General features: G+C 33.2%; 1 long non-coding RNA gene across 1 annotated transcript; it reads left to right on the top strand.

Moving 5' to 3' along the window:
- The first annotated feature begins 1,226 nt into the window (after window positions 1-1,226).
- LOC113342773 lies at window positions 1,227-5,706 on the top strand. The gene is made up of 3 exons (XR_003356829.1): window positions 1,227-1,291; window positions 1,403-1,532; window positions 5,598-5,706. It is a non-coding gene; the product is annotated as an uncharacterized LOC113342773 (long non-coding RNA).
- The last annotated feature ends 359 nt before the right edge of the window (window positions 5,707-6,065 follow it).

The following is a 6,065-nucleotide window of genomic DNA, read 5'->3' as shown; positions in this document are numbered from 1 at the left end:
ATCCGGGCGAACGTATAATCTCCGTCCCACACACCAGGCGTTGTTATAGTTCACGCCCCATACAGGCGTTATCTTTATCAACGCCCCATACCAGGCGTTATCTTTATCAACGCCCCATGCCAGACGTAATCTTTATCTACGCTGGACGATGAAGCGGACTTTATATCAACGCGCGACCAAATTTACTCGTCACCCGCTACGCCACAGGACGGACTAAACCCAAATTTGATTTTTTTTTTAGTCTTTGATCTTTAGTTATGCTCGCACCACTGTGGACGCTCTAAGGGCTCTTCACATCCAAAGAAAATATCCTCGAAGGGGCGAGTTCACACTTCACAGGTTCCTTCCTCAAACTCGTAGATAAACTGTGACTCCCAGATACATCGCTAGACTGAAAATTTTGGATTATCGCTAAACCGTTTGGTGCTGAGAATTCACATCTGTTGATTGGTTAAGTCGTTGTTCCCCCATTGGAGATCCAACAGCTAAAAAAGGAGCCCAATATGGTTTTGCACTCAGAGGGCTGTACCTATAGGGATAGCATATACTTTCACGCTTTGACCTTCACAGCTTTGCATCCACTAGACATAGGAAGGTGCGCCAATTCAAATTTCAATATACAGAAACAGAAATTAGGTGTTTGCACTTTTCATATCGTCTGTACGTCACAACATCGGATTATCGTGACATTGAATATGTGTCTGCCAGAAGGAAACAGAAATCCGTTTGGTTTTGTTTTCTTTTACCAACTTTTTTCTTCTTGGTTCACGTGTTGGACAGGATTTGGGGTTTCCAATGTTTGAAACTTTGACCAAATAATTTGTCTTGTTGCACCACTATGTTGGCTTATAAGAGGGCACTCGTTAGTTACTTTATAAACCAGACCTCAGAGGTTGAAATTTTTTGAATCAATGCAGAAAGATATATGGTCCCACATTAGGAGGAGTAGCGCTGTTGATTGTACTCATCGACCTTGAAGTTATATCTACAGATGTTGCTTAAGAGAGACGGGTCTCCAATCTTGTTCCTTTATTAAATCCATAAGGTAACTAATGTTTACATTCCTGGTTCGATTTTTTTATTGAAATCGAAGTTCTGAACACACGGTATATAGAATTATACACAAATATAGGTAGGTTGATGCATGTATAAGTTAATGTCATTTATGGGTATGTGGTGCTTGCTGCAGTAAATAACAAAGAATAACAATGTATGGCAGGGAACGGGGAAAATATTGGGAGATGCTTCTTGAATAATTAGTTTCAATGGCATCCAGAAAAATGATGCACAGGTTCATTTATTTCCTCCCAAATAATTGCCATTCTTGTATTGTTTTTCGTGCATATTGTTGGTAACTTGGTGTGTCATTTAACTTGTTCATTTCTTTTCCAACTCATCTCAGGGAATGCTAAAAACCAAGGAACTTCGTAAAAATAAAAAAAGGTTGGAAAAGAAAATGTAGCTTACAACAAGAAAAGAAAGAGAGCTGTTATTTGGACGCATTGAAAGTTATCTCTTGGGCGTTGAGGATGGTAAGGTTTAACAACGAACAGTTGCTTTTGTCCCCTAATTTTGCATTCCTAATTTTCAGATTTTGTTATCTAATCCGAAGTTACATTGAACATATACCGTCTCCGGACCAGAATACAAAAAGTTAGAATGATATATATATATAGATGGTATGTACAACTTGATGTCAGTTTTAGTTGTTTGCTGGTTCCTAAAGTCGACTAAGTGATCGAATATGGAACATAACAAAAAATAAAATAAAAATAAAGATTTTTTATTTTCTACTCCATTTAGCTAACTAATCTCCCTCGCTATTGGGTCTCCATTACAGTATTTAATATGGAAACTTTGTTGTTTGGTCCTTAACCCACAAAGTTAGTTATAGTAGGGTCCAACCGGATTTATTTTTTTAATTTAGAGGTCCAAAATTAATTAAAACACGGAAATGACCATAATACCATTGTTACCAAACGTGTGTGTTTACACGTTCATTATATCGAGTACATATCTGTTACACTGATTATAAATTCGAGTACATATCTGCTACATTGCTTATAAATTCGAGTACATATCTGCTACACTACTTACAAATCTGAGTACATATCTGTCGCGTTGTTTACAAATAGAACACGTATCCGCTAAATTGCTTACAAATTCGAGTATATATCTGCTTCTTATGAATTCGAGTATGTATCTGCTGCACTGCTTACATGAAAAGTACATGTTTGTTAGAATCAATGATAAGTGAACTAGAAAACGTTTTACATCACATATACTGTAGGATCATACCAATTAATCTCTAATATTTCTTTAATACAGTATTAAATCATAGGAAAAATAAAGGAAAACCTTTATATGCACTGTAAACACAGAAAAACTATACAAAATTAGCACATATTTCAGTATTTCACATACGTACTCATGGATCAAACAAATAAAAATGTGACAACACTCTGAATAAAACAGAATCAAAAGAAGTTTCTATCAGTACACCATATACGTACTGCGTATTCATGAATTAAAAATCAACTGCATGTAAATAAGAATTGATGCATTCACGAATATAACATAATCAATGCACATATTTCAGTATTACAAATACGTACTCATAGATCGAACCCAAAAAAAATGGCAAAACTATGAATAAAACAAAATCATAAGAGGTTTCTATCAGTACACCATATACGAACTGCGTATTCATGAACTAAAAAAATCAACCGCATGTAAAGAAGAAATGATGAATCCTTGAATATAACCGAATCAAAATCAAATGAACTTTCTATCAGTACGCCATATACGTACTGCGTATTCATGAACTAAAAAATCAATTGCATGTAAAGAAAAAGTGACGAATTTATGAATATAGACGAATTAAAGCACATATTCAGTACTACACATACGTACTAATGGATCAACCCAAAAAAAAAAACAGTTTGTATCAGTATTCCACATATGTACTGCTGATTCATGAACTAAAAAACAATTGTATGTAAAGAATCTATCAAAATAACATAATCGAGAGAGTCTTATTTCAGTATCGAAGATATGTACTTATGAATCAAACAACAACAAGTGATAAAACTAAGAACAAAATAGAATCAAAAGCAATTTGTATCAGTATTCAACATATGTACTGTTGGATAATACCCCTGAAACAACAAACAAGCACAATTTTGATAAAATGAAGAAGCGAAAACAACAAGAGAATCAAATCGAAAGTTCAAATATGTTAAAAACATCATAATCTAGCCAAAAAATTGAATAATTACGATCAAGATTCATAAAAAACAAACCAAAACAAAAATAAATGCAAAAAACAAACAAAAAACGAAACAAAAGTGAAAACGTAATCAAAACGATCCGATCTTCACAGATTCAGTTGAAAAAAAAAACAACATCAGAAAGAGATATTACATAACATACCTGTAAATCTTCAAAGAGATCTTCATAAAAACTCTAGCTCGTAATCCAAAAGCAGAAGCAAAATTTGAGAAGATGAAGAAAGAGAGGAGGAGAACGGAACTCAGATCTGTAAAAAATGGTGATTTTTTTAAGAGATATATATGTATTATCAGGGAATGGGTAGTTTAGGTATTTTTAAAAGTGGATTATGACATCCCGCACGTGTATCGGACCAGGGGATAAAAATTTTAGTCCAATTTTCTCTTTTTCTTTTTATTATGGACCTCTAGTTACTGGGCTTTAGTGGGTGAACCTACTACTAACTAAGACTACCATAATAGTACCTATTGGTAATTCCTACATTTAATATCCCATTTAGCTAACTAATCTCCCTCGCTATTGGGTCTCCATTACACTATATGATATCCACAACGAATAGGGAATAAAGTGAATGATTGGAGTGGATTCACGTGGTGATGGAATATAATGATATCCACTGTTTTCCATCTTAGTATAATTCACAATAAATTGTAAACAAATAGAGAGTCTTGCTGTGACGGAGTTATTCTCGTGACAACATCCATAAGTGTGCACTTTCTCACCATTAGATATTACATCTTGAGATGCACGTATTCCAATGCCAAAAATATATAATAAATTATTTTAACTTTTTCTATTATCTTTCTAAATCCCTAAATTTAATTTTATTTGTTACTTAATCCCTTGAATATCATAAGTGAGAGATTGTATTTATCTCGAATTTAATTTAAGCTTTACGTATTCTAAATTTCTTACTTAGAAGAACCAGTAGGAAATTTAATTTAATATTAAAGTGATCTTTGATTATGTAGGTTTTTAGGCTATAAGTAAAGAAGAAAGTAGGTTTTTTCCCTCGGGCTCATGAGCTAATAATTAAATCACTGATTTTTTAAAGAGATTAAGAAATAAATAAAGAAAATTAGATTTGAATATATAAAAGTGAAAAAATATTAAAAATAAGTTAATTACCTGATTTGAATCTGGAGATATGTGCATATCTAAGATGTCACATACAATGGCCATGAGGTAAGCCCTTATGGGAGCTATCACAAGGGTGACCTCGTCACAGCATGACTCAACAAATAGATTTATACATCTTCAGGTACCTTACATATGTGGGAATGAGAATATCAACACACATAATAAGTTCCTAAAACTGATCCATTTCAAGCCCTAGATTTCTCAACCATCCTGTGAATAATTGGTTCTTCTAACTTCTTCAATTATAAGGGATGAATTTTGAGGAATTACATTGGACGTACCTACTGAATCTTTTCCTAATTGCAAATCATGAAACTGAATTGCAATCCGGAACCGATTCAGTTGGTGCTTGTATGGATGGATTATTTCAAGTTTAACAATTAGAATAATCTTATTATTTGTTATCATCCAATATTCTGTTGGATGGGTTTTGATGATTTTTTTTTTTTTTGATTCTTCAACTACCATTTTTTAACTTCTTCAACTATAAAGGATGGGTTTTGATGAATTATTTCAACATTTTATTATAAGAGATTACATTAGAGATATTAACTCGGGTATCTATTATATCAGTTCTTGATTCTAAATCAGTTTAACGACTAATTCACAATCAAGAATTGATTCGGTCGGTACTCGACTTAATATATCTAATGTAATCTCTTACAGTAGATTTCAGTCGGTACTCCGATAAAAGGATTATAATAAATTCTATAAATATTGGAATAATCTTTTAGTTTTTTATCATCCAACATTCCGTCAGATACACTTACATCATTTTAATATACTCGGAATAATCTTCTTATTTACGCACTTACCTAATTTTGCATTCCTTGGTTTTCAGATTTTGTTATCTAATCAGAAGTTCTGAACATACAGTATATAGAATGTATAGAAATATAGGTAGATAGTATGTACAGGTTAATGTCATTTATAGTTGTTTTCTTCTTGCTATAGTAGATAACAAAGAATTAAAACATATTGTGGGGGAATCAGGAAAATTTTATAGGATGCTTCTTGAATAATTAGTTTCCATGGCGTCTAGAGAAATGTTGCACAAATTCATTTATTTCCTCCCGGTTTGTTTCCATTTTTATATTGAGTGATATGTTTGTAATGGCGGGAATGTATTGTATTCATGTCATTTTATTCATTCATTTCTTTTTCAGCTTATCTCAGAAAATGCAAAAAATCAAGGAACTTCGTAAAAAGAAGATCGAAGGGGTGCAACAAGAGAAGAAGTAAGTATGTTGCTTGGACTCATTGATATCTAAGGGCGTGAGGATGGTGAGGATTATCAAGGAAAAGTTGCTTTGTTAGATGTCTCAGAAATCAAGCTTAAGAGAGATGGGTCTCCAATCTTGTTTCTTTGTTAAGGTACCTAATTTTGCATCCGGATTTTTGGATTTTGTTATCTAATCCAACGTTATCGTGAACATATACAGTATCCAGAGTACAAAAAATATGAATGTATACAAAGGTAGGTAGTATGTACAAGTTAATGTCCATTTTTGGTTGGTTGGTGGTTGCTATGGTCGTCTAAGAGCAACGGCAATGGACGAGTAAACCCAAATTTTCAGTCGAGTGGGCTGGCGTAGTGGGACGGACCATCGATCAAAATTTGATCAAAGAGTAAA

This window comes from Papaver somniferum, unplaced genomic scaffold (genome assembly GCF_003573695.1).
Source record: "Papaver somniferum cultivar HN1 unplaced genomic scaffold, ASM357369v1 unplaced-scaffold_47, whole genome shotgun sequence".
In the NCBI taxonomy this organism is placed as follows: domain Eukaryota; kingdom Viridiplantae; phylum Streptophyta; class Magnoliopsida; order Ranunculales; family Papaveraceae; genus Papaver; species Papaver somniferum.
This window is presented reverse-complemented; position numbering and strand designations above follow the sequence as displayed.